At 40.7% G+C, this 20,455-nt stretch overlaps 1 protein-coding gene across 4 annotated transcripts in view; it reads left to right on the top strand.

Annotated features, from left to right (window-relative positions):
* Positions 1–20,455, top strand: part of PIG-V (phosphatidylinositol glycan anchor biosynthesis class V) — a 115,431-nt gene that overhangs the window by 24,703 nt on the left and 70,273 nt on the right. The gene's annotated exons all lie outside the window — the stretch shown is intronic.

Raw genomic sequence — 20,455 nt, 5'->3', positions numbered from 1 at the left:
ATGTGCATGCAACAAAAGGCCTTTTTCCCCAGATAAAGAGGATGGTTAACTCAAAGTATACACCCATCCAAGACCCATTTGTTGTTCTTTTTGTCTTAGCACGTCATGGATGATGAATCATCCTGTACTTCACCTCACCCTTCAAGTCAAAGACATATTTGAAGCTCGGTATGATAAATTGGAGAGTAGGTGATGGGACCCAACAAGCATTGCTCCTTTCCTGACGGGTGGAGGTGATATACCCTCCTTCTTTGTTTAATGATATTCCCCTTCTCCTTATCCACTCAAGAAATTTACAGAGCAGACAAGAACATCCCTTCAGTCTACTTCATTTTCTTCTTTATATTTAACTGCTCTCCATTCATGCTGACCTTTTACACTATCTCTTCATTGCTTGATGGGCATTCTTATCGCATGACTTCACCATCTTTTTCCACCATATTCTTGGTCCTCCTTTAAAGTTCACACCATCCAGGGACCAATGATGTATGCCTGCTTGTGATGGTCCTGCCCATTTTTCAAAACCTGTCAACCATCTCACAGACCTTGATGGGCTTGATTCCAAGATGTCTCTATCAACTTTAATTATATTTCTTACACATTTTCATATACGAGACCTGACAACTGATAACTGCTCTCCTCCTATTACTTTCAGCCAATGATGTAGAAATAATCCCACATTAATACAGACAAAAGTCCAGAGTATCTTCCCAGAGAGCTCTTGGGGGGATGGGGGAGAGGCTGCGAACTGTTGCCAGGTGCTGTGGGGTTACAGGTTTCCATTTCTTTCCACATTTTCCTCACTCATTCTTTCCTAATGCCCAAACCCCCTCAGCACTCTTGGATCCACCAGCTCTTTTTAATCCTACTCTCTGCCTCTTCCCCACATTTCTTATACAAACGATTCTTGTTACACTTACCATACTCCTTGAAAACATTATCTTGAACACATTTGGGCTCTGCTTTTCTGTTTTATTCAGATTTCAGGTCTCCACTCTATACTTTAGTGTGGGCACAATAACTGCTTCATACTTCTCTTTGTGTTCATCCCCAGATACATATTTCTCATGACATTTTCAATTCTTCCCTGACATACCTGATTTCCTTACCCTATGATCCTCTTCCACCTCCAATCCTCCACCCTATTCCCTGCCACATGTGGCTCCAAATACCCCAAAGCTCTCCCCTTCCACCAGTCTCTCACCCTTTAAATTTACATCCAATCCTCCACTGTCATTACTCCTAGTACATTGCATCACCTTATTTTGTCCATATTTACTTTCAACTTTCTCCTCAGACACATCCTCCCAAACTCCACCACCAACTGCTTCAGTTTGTTCTCAGACTTAGCCATCTGCAAACAACAACTGCTTCAACTCCCACTTCCTTTTAATCTCACTCACCATAATGACATTATACAACCCTGTCTGTCACAGCCCCACCTTCACTTCAAAACACTCATTCTTTCCATTCCCAACCCCCACACAAGTTACACTACATGTAAGATATTGACCACCCTCAACAGACTTCCCACTATTCCATACATCCACAGCACATTCTATAATAACTTTGTGAACCACCCTTGTATGCCTTCTCAAGGCCATTAAAGCCCAAGACATCCTTACCATTGCCAAAAACTTCCCACTTATATTTCTACAAAAACTTGACCCATCCACCCTCTCCCTCTTAATCCACTAAATTAAAACTCTCCCATACACCATGCCTTGCGTTTAGCCACCACTTTCTTTGCTCAGTACCTAGTATATTCTTCCCAGTTTCTTCTTTGCAACCCATGTATATACCAAGGGCTTCTTCCCCCTTTTAAGGGAGGTAGCCAAGTCAAAGGTATGCACATACTCCCACCCATTTGTTGCAATCACCATATGTTTTTTTAAAAGCAGTGTAACCTTTGAGGCACCTGCCCTCAGAGCACCATTCAGCATTAAAACAGTACCTACATAGAATAGACCTGGCCACAGATTTAGGTTGTCCAAATTGCAGCCACCACATAGAAAACACAAAACACTTCTTACTACTATGGCCCACACTAACAATCCCTAGACAACAACATAATATATCTTACTTGAGATAACTATATTAACATGCTGCTACTCTAGTGTGAGTAATCCAAGGTTTTCCACTGTCACGAACTAGACTCTGTATTTGAGTTGGTGCTTCGAATCATAAAATATGACTCGAACAGTTCCTGCAATCCAGATTCTAGAACATCTATTAAGCCTCTTTTTAGATCATTTAAATCTCACTGGGGTTAAGGAAAAGGTGGAGCACAATTACTTAAGGGTGGCATAGCACTTCCACTTATGAGACATTCAGATTAATGATAGAAGGCTGATTTTTCTACCACAAATTGTGCATGTCACAGTGGTAAATTACCCCAAGTTTCACTGTTTTACATACACAATTGTAGCTGTAATAAATTTTTTCATGAAAAAGTGAAAATTTTCCTATTTTCAAATGAACAAAAGTCCGTAACTATACTGAACTAAAAGCTCCATTTTCGTGTACAAACTCTACATAGTATGGGATGAAATATGACACAAAGTTATAAGTCTACCTTGTAATTTGTGTCAATTGATTTTTTTTTTTTTTTTTTTAAAGCAATATTTCATGCATTTTTTTTCCTGGTAAAAATTCAGAACCCTCATTTACAATAATCAGATACTGATAAATTTGTGTCATTTTGTGGAAAAAACACTATGAATGAAACATGGAAAATTTCAGAAAGATTGATGAACTCTGGAGGAAGTTTTATAATTTTTTAGTATAAATATTACTGTTTTCGGAAATCGCCTGCTGAACTTGGCACAAGGATTGAATTACCTCTAGAGGCATATGGGTGTCAATAAAATGGTGGTGTATGGTGCCAATATATTACACCAGGCTTACTCTATGTAACTGCTGAGCCAGAGTAAAAGAATTGGCTCATTGTGTGTGCCAGAGTCCAAAGAACTGCGTACAGTGTTATGATAGGCCTTTACCGGTTGGGTCAAACTCACCACTGGGACCTCCAAAACATTGCGTCATCAAGTGGGGGATTTCTAAATACCAGCGATGGGCCTCTTCCCCACTCTCAGCAGTGTTTCTGGTCATAAAGCATGATGGTACAGGCATTTTAGAATGCACCAGGTGCATAATGTTGCTCATCTGTCTGCTTCAGGCGCTTGCGTCTGAATACAGAGGGTCGAAACAGTTCCCTCTTTCTGTCCATTCTCTGGACAACAGGCCTCATAGTACTTGCTGTGGAGTACAGATTGGTGCTAAATGCTGCTACTTCATATCCTATATTGTAGGTGAGTACTGCATATGCAACAGCAAAGTCTACAACTACTTTGCCCAGGTTCTTTACCTTGGGGCAATACTTCCAGATCTGACAATGCAAGGATTCATTCGGATTTTGGGTCTTACCCTGCAAGCATCTCTTGAGAGGGTTTCCTCTGTTAGGCATTTATACACACCCTTTAGCTTTTCTTTTCCTTTCTCATCACAATTCAGGCTGATGCTCTTCTCCTCTGGGGATCGAATGACTGGCCTCTTCTTTCCTGGTGGTGTGCAACACACACATTGTTCAATCTCTTTCATATTATCCATACTGACAATAACATTGTCTGTGTTATCACTCTCTGCACTTTTTTCAGTGTCTGGAAACAACTGTTTCAGCTTACAAGCACTTGAAGTTGACGGTACAGCGATGTCAATGCTGTCAGCTGGCTGTGTTGTGGTAGGCATGGATTTTAAACATTGCACACATAGCAGATCAGCTGGCTGGGGTGACTCACCTCTATCGACACTTCTGGTTGCCGGCTTCCTTCTCCGCCCTTTATTGGCCTTTGCCATATCTCCTCTTCTAGGTTCCAGCATACAAGATCACACGATAAAAGAGAATAATCCGTCAGTGGTGAAGTGTTACTTTCCTCCACACTTGTACAACACACTGCCATGCTCGCTTTTGCTTTCACTAGTAGCGGAGTACATGCCAGAAGTCTTCAGAACATCACACGATGTTATAGACAAAATATTATTGCGACTTACGTAGATTATATTGTGATATCATGAACACGTGTGACATCATAATGTAAACAAAAGAGGTATTTCACATTTTTTTGCCCAAAAACATAGTAAAAATTGCGCAATATCTCCGAAACTTCGCTGAGGTGTTGCCAACATATCAAGTTATTTTTGTGCTTGTTTTCACAACTTTTTGTAATTTTTCATTTTTTACCCTTCTGAAGCAGTATGCCACCCTTAATTTAACATGTACATAAATTACAATTTGCCTTTAACTTACAATGAAGTTCGGTGTGAACAAAGTGTGAGCACAGTTATCAGGGGACCCAAAAATCCCCATGCATCTTTTTATACTACAGCAGTACAACACTAGTGCCATGGCACAGGTGCCAATGTATACAGATGTAACCTATCCTATCGCTATCTACCCAGCTCCACACAATTTACCAGTTTCTTTATTTTTGTGTGAAGAAGGCTCACAATATATCAACTACTCATCTAAAATACATAAGCCTGTGGGTCATAGAGGTGAGGGCCTACTTTGAGTCATCATTTTGATTTACGTGCCCTCTGACCTCTGAGGACGGGAGGCTCCCATTGTGTAATCCTCTGCTGTCGGCTTCCAAATCCCCTGCAACTTGGATGACAAAATAAGATACTTGTGTCAACAACTAGAAATCTTACTCTTCATTCTTAGATAAACCTATACATACTTAGAAAGTGGGTGCTGTGGCTCCAGCTAAGACATGGCTTGGCACCATACCTGCATCCTTTGTCAGTGACACGTCATGGAACATGACACCACTCACTTCTCGTATGTCATATCAGTCTGGCTGAGGATTATTCAGGTGACTACCCTTTGTAGCTAAGATGAAAGGGAAAGCAAATGGGTTTGGGATGGGTGCATGACCTGGCTGGCTATCTCCCATATAAGGAGGAAACTATTTTGGTATATGTATGTATATATGTATTCTTTGTATTCTCTCAGTTTCTCTTATAGCTCTTTTTATGTAGTGACCATATCACCACTGCATATTCCAGTCTGAGGTAGATTATACATACACCCATCCTGGGAGCAGATCAGATTTTCAATTATAATTATAATTTTGTGTATGCATATATAATTACATATATGTGTATATGTGTATACATATATAATTTTTTTCTTTCTTCTACTCCTCATCCTCCTCATATTCTCATCAGTATAATGAAATGCCACTCTTATGTTCATTAACGGTTTATGTTTCTCTCCTGTTATTTTGTTTATATAATTATCTAGTGACTGATCATCCCTAATTGAGTCTCCTAATCCTGTTCTTTGTGTGCTTTTGTGATTACTTCATTTCCCATTTTATAACACCATAATGGTGTCTTTTTTGCTTTGAAGAAAGATTAGTAAAAGAAGTGTGGAAAGCAGAAGTATGCCTCGTCCAAGATAATACTAGCTTTCATGTTGTCATAAACTAACGTACGTACTTTATTCAAATACATACCATCATGATGAAGGGTAATGTTGGCATCATTTTGGCCCTCCAGGTATTAGTGATTGTTATCAACGGGTCGGTTGAGAAGTTCAGAGGTTCCAAAATACGATCATAAGGTTCAAGATCAGATTGATGGCTGTTGCAAACACTTTGGATTTGGCCGATGGATTATATACAGACACTCCTCTACTTACGTTCATTAATTTTACGTTTTTTCAATTTTACGTTTTTTAGTTTAGCGCGCTCTCCGTAGTTCAAACGATACTTGCGCGTGACACTGCATCCATTGTTTGCATAGCACAAACGACAAACTGAACATGCCTTGCCTCCTCCTCCACCATCTCAATTTATGTTGCTTGAATTTAATTTATTTGAAATTAATGTTATTATTTTACAATGTTATGTGTATACTTAATGATTTAGGGGTGTTTTATAAGATACGGTAATAGAATTTACGGATGTATAGTAGTACAGTAACAACTTACGTTCATTTTCATTTTACGTTCGGCCGTTCGGAACGTTACTAAAACGTAAGTTGAGGAGCGTCTGTACAAACACCTACTATCGCCCACTTCCGTTACCAAGTGCAGCAACAAGGTCAGGGTCGGAACGCATTCGTGTACTTCCGCTGTAAACAACATCAAACCCGGTACTCCCCCAGGTAGGCGTAGCTCCTCTTTGGGGATCGGTGCCATCTGCGTAGAGCTGATGGCCAGGGGTGGTTGCTGCTGATTGGCCCCCAACTCTTGGGGTTGGGGGGTGGTCCCACGACGTAGACGCTGCAGCTCCACTCTATAAAGGATTTGTGGGAAAACCCAGTTTCGGCTGTGGCCTTCCTTGGGGAGACGGGACTGCTCGGACAGACAGTCTAGGGAACGACAACAACAACAACAACATCAAACCTGGAAGCAACAGTGTTATAATAGCAATATGTTTGCTATTATCTGGTGACATTCGTCAATGCCCTGGCCCTATGAGCAGAAAGAGCCAGTCTAGACTCCCATGTACGTGTTGTGAAGTGGGCGTGAGATCCAACAGTAAAGCACAGTCCTGCAACCAATGTGACAGATGGACCCACATTCGTTGTTGTGATTTCCCTGCTAACCGATATGAGGAGCTACAGTTAAATGGTGAGGACATTTCGTTTATTTGTCCCAGTTGCTGTTTGTCTGCACTGCCTGGTGTAGTGGATGACACTCCTGGATCAGACCCAGAGTATACACATGCCACAGTACCTCAGACTGAGTCCGTTACACAATCTCAGTCCGCAGAGATGGATGCCAAGCTGTCCTGTTTGTTGAGCAAGGGCCTACAAATTGTTCACTTGAACGTTTGCAGCCTGACGTCAAAATTGGACGAGGTACGAGAGATTGCACAGAGGTCAACCCCTGCAGTATTATGCTTCACTGAGACCAAGCTGGACGATATGATAGCGGATCCGGAGGTTGAGATCAACAACTACACCATCGTGATGAGAGATCGTAACCGGGATGGTGGCGGCGTGGCTGTCTACATACGCAACGACATCGCGTTTGATCAGCGGACAGATATGAACAGTGAGTTAGAGGCTTTGTGGATAAACATTCTCTTGCCAAAATCTAAGCCTATTCTCGTAGGTGCCTGCTATAGACCGCCCTGGCAACATGACCTCTATAGTAAGCTTGAGGATGTGTGTTCCAATGCCACAGACTTTCTGAGCAAAGAAGTGATTATAACTGGTGACTTGAATACTCATGTAGAATCAACCTCGAATACTCTGCATAATGCTCTAAAGTCATTCTGTTTAATGAATGATCTGAAACAAATTATCACAGAACCCACCAGAGTATGTGCCACTGCTGAATCTATTATATCTTATTTTGGTATCAGATGTTCAGAAAATATGTTCTAGTGGAGTAATTGATATTGGTTTGAGTGATCATAGAGCAACATATTGTATCAGGAAGGTTTCCAAACAACAAATCAATCAGGATAATACCATAAAAGTTCATTCTCTTTAAGCATTACAGCAAGGAATTGTTCTACGAAAGGTTGTCCACGGTTAACTGGTTTTCAGTCGTCAATTGTACATATGTTGATCAAGCTTGTATTAATTTTAAAGCACTGTTCTTGGGTGTTTTAGACAATTTAGCTCCTGCAAAATCCATCAGAATAAAACAACGTTCCGAGCCGTGGTTTTCTGGTGACATCTTGAAAATGATCAACAGGAGAGATAAGGCTTTAAAAGATTATAAGAAAGCAAAAGATCAATCTGTTTTTGCTATGTATAAGAAGTTACGGAACGAGGTTCAGGTTATGGTAGACAGAGCTAAGGTAAGATATTACAAAGATTCTCTTCAAACCAACAAAAACAATCCCAAAAATCTATGGCAAACAATCAAACAATTAGGTTCTTCCAAAAATCCAAAATCCAAAAGTAGTAACATTGGTCTTAATGTTAATGGGAATGTTACTTTCGACAAAGTAGCAGTGGCTCAAAAATTTAACTCCTTTTTCACCACCATTGCTACCACCCTCGTAAGTAATTTACCAGTACCTTCAGGTCTTTTTGGCCAAGAACACATTAATAATTATTATTGGTATCAGGGTGTAACCCATGACACTTTTGCTCTGTCTACGGTTGCTAAGGTAGATGTGTATAAAATGTTGAAGACTGTTAACAGGTCTAAGGCTACCGGACTAGATAATATTCCAGCCAGATTTGTGAATGACTCAGCTGAGCAGATTGCTCCCTGTATCACTCACATAATCAATATTTCGATTCAACAGGGCAAAGTTCCCAAAGATTTTAAATTAGCGAAAGTTATTCCTTTGCAAAACAGAATCCAGTAACTATAGACCTGTCTCAGTGCTTGGTATTATATCGAGGGTCTTGGAAAGAGTTGTTTATAACCAGGTTTATGAATACATTCAAAGTAATAACTTGTTCTATGATTTACAATCAGGCTTTAGAAAATCATATTCTACTGATACATGTTTGATTAATTTGACAGATTATATCAAAGGTGAAATTGATAGAGGTAATTACTGTGGAATGGTTATGCTAGATCTCCAGAAAGCTTTTGATACTGTAAATCATGATATTCTATTATTCAAATTAAAAGCGTTAGGTTTCAAATCAGATGTTATTAATTGGATGAGGTCTTATCTAACAGGTCAAGAACAGATTGTGAATGTAAATGGTACAACATCAAAAACAGCACAAAAAACCTGTGGTGTCCCACAGGGTAGCATTTTAGGTCCGTTGTTGTTTCTTTTGTATGTGAATGACATGAAAGCTGCTGTGAACTGTAAACTGCTGTTGTATGCCGATGATTCAGCCTTACTAGTTTCTGGCAAAGATGTAAATAGGATTGAGATGTTACTCAGTGAAGAGTTATTGAATGTCAGCAAGTGGTTGATGGATAACAAATTGTCTCTATATCTAGGTAAAACAGAAACCATTCTCTTTGGCTCTAATCAAAAACTCAAAAATGCTCCCAACTTAAATATCCAATGTAATGATACTAGTATTCAACCTAAGTCTGTTGTTAAATGTCTTGGAACAGAAATTGATAAAAAAGTGTCGGGAGAAGTTATGGCGCAAAAAATAATTAAAAGAGTCAGCTCCAGAACAAAATTTTTGGCAAGAATACAAAAATACCTAGATGTAGAGACAATGAAGTTACTATCTTCGGCCCTGGTACAGTGTCATATTGACTATGCTTGTTCTTCCTGGTATAGCAACCTATCTAAAAAATCTAAGAGTAATCTTCAAATATGTCAAAACAAACTAATCAGGACTGTTTTGAAACTCCATCCGCGTACTCATCTAGAATATACGCATTTTAAACTGTTAAATTGGTTACCTGTTGAGAAATGTGTTGTTCAGTTAAAGCTTAATCATGTTCACCAAATTGTAAACGACTCTTGCCCCAGTTATTTGTCAGATACCTTTACACTTGTTAGAAATGCTGGTTCCCTGAGAACTCATTCTAGTAGGTCATCTGTTATTGTACCTAGGTTTAATAGTTCATTAGGGAAAAGTATGTTCAAATACACTGGTGCTATTGCTTGGAACTCCTTACCGACCAACATTCAATCAATTGTATCTAAAAGCAGTTTTAAAAAATCAGTTAAATGTTATCTTTTAGGCACTGTTCTTTCTGAAGGAAATAGTTTATATGTTTAATTTACACTTCTTATAATCTTAATTTACACTTCTTATAACCTAGCTTTTACTATGACAATCTTTTCCTAGTTTTTATATGAGGACCACAGTGGAAATAAGTCTCTTGACTTTCTGTGCCATCCTCGGATGTACAATTATATGTACTATGTATAGTATTGAGTCTTATATGTATTGTACTTATTGTATGTATGATTGTATCCGAATAGAATTCAATTCAATTCAGGGGGTGTCCTAGGATGAGATGGATGGATGGGGTGAAAGGGGCATTACAAAAGAGAGGAATGTCTGTGGAGGAAGGACAGGAGAGGACAGAAGATAGGGGTGAATGGAGAGGGGTTGTGTATAGATGATGCTGTGATGCATGAGGGGGAGTGGGTGGGGGGTGAGGAAGTATGTATGAGAAAAGATTTGACACACCCCAAGGGATTTCTCCTCATCGTCTTTTCTGCATGAGGGGACTGAGAGGGGGGTCGCCAAATTTATGAAGCGGCCTTGCTGTGAATGTACTGTGTCTTGCGACACTACTACTGGCCCAGGGCAGTGGACCCTTCGTCCAGGAGGTGCCAAGATAGGAGGGAGGGAGGAGGTTGGAGGGGAGTGAAATATATAGGAAGTGGAATGGGTGGGAGTGGTTTCTATGCCTTTTTGTTTTGGCTACCCCCCATTTAGGGGGGAAAAGCCTTTGGTATATGTATGTATGTACAAAAAATGTAGTGAGGCAAAAGATAGAAGAGACAAAGCTTGGAAGAGATGGAAAAAAGCAAAAACAGGGTAAGTGGCAAATAGATATCATACTAAGAAATTAATATGTAAAGATACATACATACATATACCAAGGCTTTTTCCCCCTTACAAGGGAGGTAGCCAAAAAGGAAAAGGCACAAAATCATTCCCACCCATTCCATCCCTGAATACACTTCACACTCCTCCACCCTCCCTCTTATCTTAGCACCTCCTGGATGACAGATCATCCCTACACCTTGTCCACTGCCCTGGGTCAGAAGCAGTGTTGCAAGATACAGCACATCCACAGCAAGGCCGCTTCATTAAATCAGCGACCCCCCCTCTCAGTCCCCCCAATGCATAAAAGGAGAAGACGGGGAGAAATCCCTTTGGGCTGCATCAACTTTTGCTCACACATACTACCTCACCCCTCATCCCCCTGCCCATTCCACCTCATGCATCATAATATCATCCATATACAACCATTCTCCATTCACCCCTGTCTTCTGTCCTCTCCCGTCCTTCCTCAACAGACATTCCCCTCTACCCCAAAGCCCCCTTCACCCCATCCATCCACCTCATCCTAGGACATCCCCTCATGTTCACTCCCTCCACATCTGCCTTCCATACCTCTTTTACTAGTCTTCCTTCACTCATTCTTTCCATGTGTCCAAACCATCCTAATACTCTTTCATCAACCCTATCTCCAACTCCCTTTCCACCCCCGTTCTTCTCCTCACCTACTCATTTCTCACTCTATCTAGCCTAGTAACCCCATCATACTTCTCAGACACCTCATCTCAAACACATTCAAACTCCTCTCTTCCTCTCTTATGTTCCATGTTTCTGCCCCATACAGTGCTGTTGGCACAATTACTCCTTTATACAGTCTCCTCTTAGCATCCATTCCCAAATGTCTATTCCTCATTACACTCTTCAATCCACCAAGGCATTTACTCGTTTCTCTCAATCTACATTCTATCTCCATTTTCACTCCACCTTTCCCTGCCACATTTGCACCCAAGTATCTAAAACTACACTTCCTCCAGTTGCTCTCCCTTAATGCTCACTTCCAGTCTACTGCCACTTTCACCCCTTGTACATCTCATCACCTTACTTTTACCCACATTTATCTTTAGCTTTCTTCTATCACATACTCTCCCAAACTCTCACCAACTTCCTCAGTCCCTCCTCCGATCCTGCCACAAGCGCAGTGTCGTCCGCAAACAGCAGCTGGCTCACCTCCCACTTTTCTCCATTTTCTTTAACCATCTCCAATCCCTGACCCACTACCCTTGCATTTACCTCTCGCACTACCCCATCCATTTATAAGTTGAACAGCCAGGACAACATAACTCATCCTTGACGAAGTCCCACCTTTACTTCGAACCACTCACTCTCTCCATTTCTAATCCTGACACAAGCTCTACTACTCTCATAAAAACTCTTGACAGCTCCTAGAAGCTTTTCTCCCATCCCATATATCTGCATAACCTCCCACAGTGCCTTTCTGTCTACCCTATCATAAGCCTTTTCCAGATCCATAAAAGCCCAAAAAACATCCTTCCCATTTCCTATAGCTTTCTCACATATTTGTCTTACCACAAAGATCTGATCTACACAACCTCTACCCATCCTAAATCCACACTGTTCCTCACCAATTACTCCCTCTGTTCCTCTCCTAATCCTCTCAATCAAGATCCTCCCATAAGCCTTCCCAACTACCCTTAACAAGCTAATCCCTCTGAAACTACTACATTCACACTTGTCCCCTTTTCCCTTGTAAAGTGGAACTATACAGGCACTCCTCCAGTCCTCTGGCACTCTACCCTCTCTCCAGCAAACATTAAATAACCTCACCAGCCAGTCCACCATCACTGTACCTCCTTTTTTTAGACATTCTGCATGGCATCCATCCAGACCAGGTGCCTTACCTGCTTTCATCATCTTAACCTCTTCAGTACGGGCCAAAATCTCGCGGGCAGCATTAGCTGCCAGACGTACGATGTGTCGTAATAATACTCGCATCATAAAATATAGTCAACGCTTATATCGATCATTCTCTCTTTCACCTGTGAATTTTGATAACCATAGAAAATGTGATGAAGACAGTTTGAAGAGTATGTCATTACGCAGGGGCAACTACAATAAATATAATCAAGACGCCGATATGGCAGCCTCGCATATCCACTTGCTCCTCATGCCGCCTACGTATGCGGCACCGTATGGAAGGGGTTAACAACTGCCTTCACTTCATCCTTCCTTATTTCTCCTCCATTTTCCTCACTCATCACTCTCATTTTCTTAGCATTTCCCACTGCAACTATCTTTCCCTCCCTATCCTCCTTCACATTTAGCAACTCCCTAAAATATTCTGCCCATCTTCCCCTTACTGCCTTCTCTTCCATTATCATCTCTCCATCTGCACCTTTTCTTCTCTACTTGATTCGCCTCCTCTTCCTCTCTTAATTTCTTTCCAAAACATCTTTTTATTACTTTCAAAATTTTCTGTCATACTCTTACCCCACTTCACATCTGCTCTCCTCTTTGCCTCCTTTACCTTTTGCTTTACTTCTCTTTTCTTTTCTTTGTACCTCTCATATGAGTCCCTCGTCCTATTTTGTAACCAATCTGTGAAAGCTCGCTTCTTCTCTTCTACAACCTTCTTTGTTTCCTCATCCCACCATTCACTACCCTTCCTTCTATTTCCTCCTGTCCTTCTTGTTCCACACACCATCCTTGCACACTTTGTGACTCCCTCCTTGAACCATCCCCATTCCTCCTCCACACCTAGCTCTACTCTATCCTTCACACCCTCCCACTCCTCCTTCAGCTTCTTCTTGTACTCCTTCTCCTTTTCATTTAAAGAGCTCACTCTAAGCACCTCCCTACCTTTTGTCCCTTTTCTCTTTCTCCATCTATTCTCCACTCTCAACTTACCTTCCAATAAAAGATCTGATATCCCCCCACCCTCTCCCCTTAGCACATGTACATCCTTAACTCTTCCTATCTTAGTCCTATTTACCACTACATAATCCATCTATGCTCTATCTACCACCCTTCCATCCACCACCCTCTCCCATGTGTACTTATGCTTGACTTTCTTCCAAAACACTGTATTTGCTATCATCAACTCTCTTTCTAGACACATTTCCACCATCAACTCTGCACTACAATTCTTTCCTGGAACTCCACATTTCCCAACCACTCCATCAAAAGGACCATTTCCTACCCTAGCATTAAGGTCTCCCGGTACTATTACGTTGACATTTCTCCCTAAATCCTCAATGCACTCATTTAAATCTATCCAAAAGGCCTCCCTTTCTTCTACACTCTTCTCACTGCCAGGCCCATATGCACTTACAAAGACCCACATCTTTCCCAGTTTCACCTTCATCCACATTATCCTTGAGGAAACCTCCTTCCACTCCACTACCCGTTTACCTATCTCTTCACTTACTAGAATAGCCACCCCTTCCCTCCCTCGCCCTCTCTTCACTCCTGATAACCTCCCACTTACACTCACCCTTCTCTTTCAACTTGGTTTCACTCAAAGCCAACACATCCATCTTTCTTCTCACAAACATACTACCTATCTCTTCCCTTTTACTCTCATCTGTACCACATCCACGCATATTAAAAGACCCAAGCCTTAGGGTGCTGTTTCGAAAACTCCCAGACCCTCTTATGCCTTTACTTTTTCGTTTAGGAATGTCCCCTGTGGGGCTACAAGGAGAAGGATGCCTAGTCCCACTCCCTGTCCCTTTTCCTCTCGCCTCTTACGATCCAAGTGGGAATACTTGGTGACAGTATTCTTTTCCCCCACCACAGGGAATTCCCCCACAGCAGAAAGTGAATACTCAGAGAAATGGTACAGGACAGCAGCAAGGAGATGGGGGACAGCATAACGGAGGGACAGTCGTAATATAAAAGTGTCATCATTTCTCTATGAAGAGTTTTCCTCTATCATAGACAAAATGATGTGTGGCTCTGGTCCAATAGGGTGCCCCATATAGACCCTAAAGTATCAACTGCATGCTACTTTGCCACAATAACAAGCAGCCAATACCCCAGACAGTAAAGATAAACGCAGGAAGAAAAAAGAAATTGAAAAAGACTTAAAGACAAATGTAAGAACCAACCTAAATTATTCTATACATATGTAAATGGTAAATTAAAAAATAAACGGTAAATAGTGAAACTGCATCAAGGGAATGGGGAATATATAGATGTAGAAATGGATGAAATTATGAACAAACATTTTAAATCTGTATTCAAGATTGAAAATACACAAAATTGGGATGAAGAACAGAAAGATCTCCCCCAATGAAAGAAATAATTGTGACATAGAAAGAAACAAGGGACCAAATGATAAACCTTGATGTCAGAAAATCACACGGTCCGGATGGAATTGCAGATTGAATACTAAAAGAAGGTATAGATGAACTAATGGACAAAATATACAAGATAATAGATTGCCCTCTCAAAGAAGGAAAGGTACCACAAGATTGGAAAAATGCAAGTATTGTACCAATATATAAAGGGCAAGATAAGGAATACTCAACAAGCTATAGACCAGTCTCCCTTACAAGCACAATAGCTAAAATATGTGAAAAAATTATCAAAAGTAGATGGATTAAACATCTGGAAGATGTATATATCCTGAATCCAAAACAATTTTGCTTTAGACAAGGAAGGTCATGTGCCACTAGCTTGATTTTTTTTTACCCAAGGCTAATAGACATAATACAAGAAAGGGATGGATGGGCTGACTGTGCTTTCGTAGATTTACTAAAGGCATTTGATAAAGTACTACTCAAAAAGTTACTAAGAAAACTCAAAATAACAGGAGGTGTACAAGGAAAGTTATTGGAATGGATGAAAGATTTCTTGAACGGGAGAAAACCTCAACCTGGGAAGAAATGATAAGTGGAGTCGCACAAATATTAGCTCCAATAATGTTTGCCATATGTATCTATGACATGGATGAAGTTGTAGAATGTTGTATGAACTTTTTTGCAGATGATGCAAAACTACTGTATGAAGAAAGACTGAATCACTACAGAGAGACCTGGATAAAGTTTGGAAATTTACCCAAAATTGGGAAGTAAACTTCAACATCAAGAAATGTAGTATAATGGAGTGTGGAAAAAGTAAAAATAGAATATCAAGGCAATATAAAATTGGTACAATGGAAGTAAAAAAGTTAGCTCAGAAAAGGACCTAGGAATAATTACACTGGGTAACAAAATATTTTTTTTTTTTTTTTTTTTAAATCGTCCAGGGTTTTCCAGCGGAATTAGACTAATTGTGATGCTCTGAGTCCGAAAATGCCCTTGGTTTTTCTCAATCAGGTCAGGATTGTTTGCTACAGACATTTAAGAAAAAAACGATTTTTCGTCCAAAAACCCAATTTCTGCGGATCATAAAAATTCGTTTTTTCCGTTTTCCTGGGGAAATAAAAGTCAACGTATCCAAATTCAATCATTTTTTATATACTCGATTACATTTGGTAAGCTTAATACATGTACATGAGCATTACGTGACACAAAAGTTCGGAGTTCACGGCGTAAATCGCCATTTCCTCGAATTCCGTGTGTGAGCAGCTGCTGGGTTGTCTCTCTTCAGCGACCAGCAGTAGTCCACGAGCATGACTGCATCCCACCTCCCCTGGTACCTCTCCTCCATTTGACGCATGTCCTGATGGAACCTTTCTCCCTGCTCATCGCTGACCGCACCAAGGTTTTCAGGAAACTTCTCCATGTGTGAGAACAGGAAATGCATCTTTATACTCATCAAACACCCGAGGTTTTGGAAGTTCTTTATCATGCTGTTGATGAGTGTGGCATGGTTTGCTGCCTTCTTGTTCCCCAGGAAGTTGTTCACCACCTGCACAAACGACCTCCAGGCGGCGCACTCTAGCGTGTTCATGGAGTTTTTGAACTCTGTGTCCTTGATGAGCTGGCGTATCTGTGGGCCATCGAAAATGCCGGCCTTCAGATTCTCAATGGTCACTCATGGGAAGGCTCGCCACAGGTAGTTGAAACACCTCCCATCCTTGTCCAGAGCACGCGTGAACTGTTTCATTAACCCAAGCTTGATGTGAAGCGGTGGGAACAAAATCTTTTCCCGGTCAACAAGAGGTTTGTTTATGATGTTGCTCGCCCCAGGTACTAACTGCTCTCGCGCCAGCCACTCTTTCTTCACATAGTGCTGGGCTCTGTCTCGACTGTCCCACTTACATATAAAGCATGGGTACTTTGTGTACCCGGACTGCTGACCAAGTAGAAAGTTCACCATCTTAAGGTCGACGCAGATGAGCCATTGGTGCTGCTCATATTGGATTTTGTCGAGCACGTACTTGACTGCTTCATATTTCTCTTTGAGAGTTGTGGAGTGCGCAAGAGGAATTGAGGCGAACTCGTTCCCATTGTGGATGAGCACACTCTTCAAAGAGCGCTTACTACTGTCTATGAAGAGTCGCCAATCTCTCGGATCATATTGAGGAGCGCCGAGTTTAACAAGAAGACCGGCGATATCTCGGCAGTACACGAGGTCTTCCTCCTGGCAGAAGTAGCCCATGTAGTCCTGATGCCTTCTACGAAAGAACGTGATACGCGCGTCCTCACCGAGTAGATTTTTCTCTTTGAGTCTGGAGGCCAACAGCTCGGCGGAAGTCTTCGACAAGCTGAGATCCCGAACCAGATCATTAAGCTCACATTGTGAAAAGGGCTGCAGACCATCTTGTGTTTCATACTCTTCTTCTGTATCTCCTCCCTCCTATGCAGTGGTGGCCTCGTCGTCGCTGTCAGGAAGCTCTCTGCACGCTGGTACAGGAAGTTCTTCGCAGTGAACAACTGGACGGCGGGCAGATGGAAGGTCGGGGTACTGGAGGCTGCTCCGATTCTTCCGGTTGATGCCAGTAGTATTGATGGCGCAGAAGTAACAATCCGATTCATGGTCAGACGGCTCCCTCCAAACCATCGGAATCCCAAACTTCAGTGAAGTTTTCGTGCTTGTGATGCTCTTCCTGTGCATTGACAGCGTGTATTCTCCGCAAATGTAGCAGAAAATGTCAGGATTATTCCTGCATGACCGTCGCGCCGAAGCCATATCAATACCCTGAAAAGAAAGAAATATGTCAATTAGTCAATTTCAAACAGAAACACACCAGAAGCAACCATTTATATATGAATAATTCGCTATATTCTTCAAGAAAAATAGGATTGAACTCAAAACCCTTCAAATTATCATATGTATAGCTCGTCAGGTAGGCCTATGGCTGTATCTCAAAAAGTTGACCTGATTGAGCAAAACCAATGTGATATTCGGACTCAGAACACCAAAATTAGTCTAAATCAGCTGAGAAACCCCTGACGATTTTTTGGCTGTTACCCAGTGTTATTAACAAAAACATGACAACTAACAAACATATTGATAAAATAGTTGGAGAAACCTACAATTTACTAAAATCAATAAAAGTGGCCTTTAACTACTTAGATATGGTAATGGCAAAGAAAATATTAGTCACACTGATAAGACCAAGATTGGAATATGCTGTGACACTATGGACACCTAGCACAAAAAAGAATATAAAGAAATTAGAAAGAATCCAAAGAGCACTGACAAAGATGGTATCAGCACTTCCAAAATTTATATATGAACAAAGATTGTCCAAACTGAAACTACCAACCCTGGAACAAAGAAGATAATGAGGAAATCTGGCCATTTACAGAATCATGAAAGGCATGACAGAAAAGATTTATTAAAGTGGGACAAAAGAAAAACAAAAGGACATGAAAAGAAACTCAAAAAGGATAGTTATAGAAGAGATCTGGAAAAAAAAAATAGTTTCCCACTCAGAGTGGTGGACATCTGGAACAAAGTGGATGAAACAATAGTATGTGCAAAAACCATACAAGAATTTAAGAACAAGATGCTGAAAGATACAAAGGCTGGTCATTACAAGCATAGCTCCCATCCCATAAAATACAACTAGATAAGTACAGAAGCCCCTATATCACTAATTGGTGAGAGGAATTCATTGAAGAGATCTAAGCACGATGAATTGGATCGGGCTCTCTACATTTGGTTTACCGCTCAACGCTGCTGACAGTCAACTTGAATATTGAAATGAAGGAATGTGTGATATTTTAAACAACTATTTTAGCTCGGTATTCATAAACAAAACACCTCAGTTTTATATACAGATGCTCCTCTACTTACGTTCATTTGTTTTACGTTTTTTCGATTTTACATTTGAACTGACTAAAAAAAAAAATGGTAAAAAAAAATTTTAGTGAATTTTTTAGTTTAGCGCGCTCTTCGTAGTTCAAACGATACTTACGCATGACGCTGCATCCATTGTTTACATGGCACAAACGACAGACTGAACGTGCCTTGCCTCCTCCTCCACCTCCACCATCTCAATTTATGTTGCTTGAATTTAATTGATTTGAAATTAATGTTACAGTAAACTCACGCTTATCCGAACGCGTTTTAACCGAATAATCGCATTAACCGAACATTTTCTCAACACGGGAGCCATCACTTCAACCGAACGTATTTGGATCTCAACCAAATATTCAAACACCCCGCTGCCTCTAGCGCCACCCGCGAGCTTCACTAAGTGCTCACACGGTGGCAGTACACTCCATGTTTACACCCGATCGTCTGTTTATACTCTATAGAATATGTTTATGAACTATTATAAGCATTTCCATGTGTATGTTAAGTTTACAGGTACGAATATTGCAGCCGACATTACCACATAAAACTCCACGGGAACGAAACATACAAAGTAGGATTAACCGAACATTTCGGTTAATCGGACATTTCTAATCCCCCTTGGAGTTCGGATAAGTGGAAGTTTACTGTATTTTACAATGTTATGTGTATAATTAATGATTTAGGGGTGTTTTATAAGATACGGTAATAGAATTTACGGATGTATAGTACAGTATGAACGGTCATACATTACTAGAATGTGCATTAACAACTTACGTTCATTTTCAACTTACGTTCGGCCGTTCGAAACGTAACTAAAACGTAAGTTGAGGAGCATCTGTATCTATTTATCAGAGGACATCATTTGTGATAATTACTACCAGGTCTTTTTCAAATTCCACTTTCTTTACTTTGTTCTGATTTTATTTTGTCCTGATATCCTTTCTTTTACTTTTTCCAAACTCCATTATGTTGAAGTCTATTTCCCACTTCTGACTCCATTTCCAAACCTTGTTCAGGTCTCTCTTTAGTGATTCACAATCCATTTCAGTATTCACTTTCCTCAGCAATTTAGCATCATTTGCAAAGAAGCTCATGTAACATTCCACATCTTCATCCATGTCATTCACATAAATAGCAAACATTATTGGAGCCAATACTGATCCGTGTGGAACTTCACTATTCACCTCCCAAGCTGAACTTTTTCTGAGTACTATTCTCATTTTTCTGCCATGCAAGAAATCCTTCATCCAGTTTAGTAATTTACCTTGTATCCCTCTTATGTTTTCCAGTTTGTATTTAACTAGTTGTATCTTACGGGAAGGGGAGCTATGCTCATGATGTCCTGTCTTTGTATCTCTCCATATCTAGTTTGCTCTTAAATTCTTGTTTTTGCACACACTGTTGTTTTGTCTAATATGTTCCATACATCCACCACTCTGTGGGGAAAGCTGTTCTTTTTCAGAAACATGGAACATAAAAGAGGAAGAGAGGAGTTTGAATATATTTGAGATAAGGTGTATGAGAAGTTTAATAGGAGTTACTGTTGGATAGAGTGAGAAATGAGGAGGTGAGAAGGAGAATGGGGGTGGAAAGGGAGCTGGGAGATAGGGTGGATGAAAGAGTATTGGGATGGTTTGGACACATGGAAAGAATGAGCGAAGAAAGACTAGTAAAAGAGGCGTGGAAAGAGTGAACATGAGGGGGTGACCTAGGATGAGATGGATGGATGGGGTAAAAGGGGTTTGGGGAATAGGGGAATGTCTGTTGAGGAAGGACGGGAGAGGACAGAAGACAGGTGAATGGAGCATGGTTGTGTATGGAT

This window comes from Oratosquilla oratoria, chromosome 28 (assembly GCF_046742065.1).
Source record: "Oratosquilla oratoria isolate Oo_2021 chromosome 28, ASM4674206v1, whole genome shotgun sequence".
Classification (NCBI taxonomy): domain Eukaryota; kingdom Metazoa; phylum Arthropoda; class Malacostraca; order Stomatopoda; family Squillidae; genus Oratosquilla; species Oratosquilla oratoria.
Note: the sequence above shows the minus strand (reverse complement) of the source record. Positions and strands in the feature narration are given on the sequence as shown.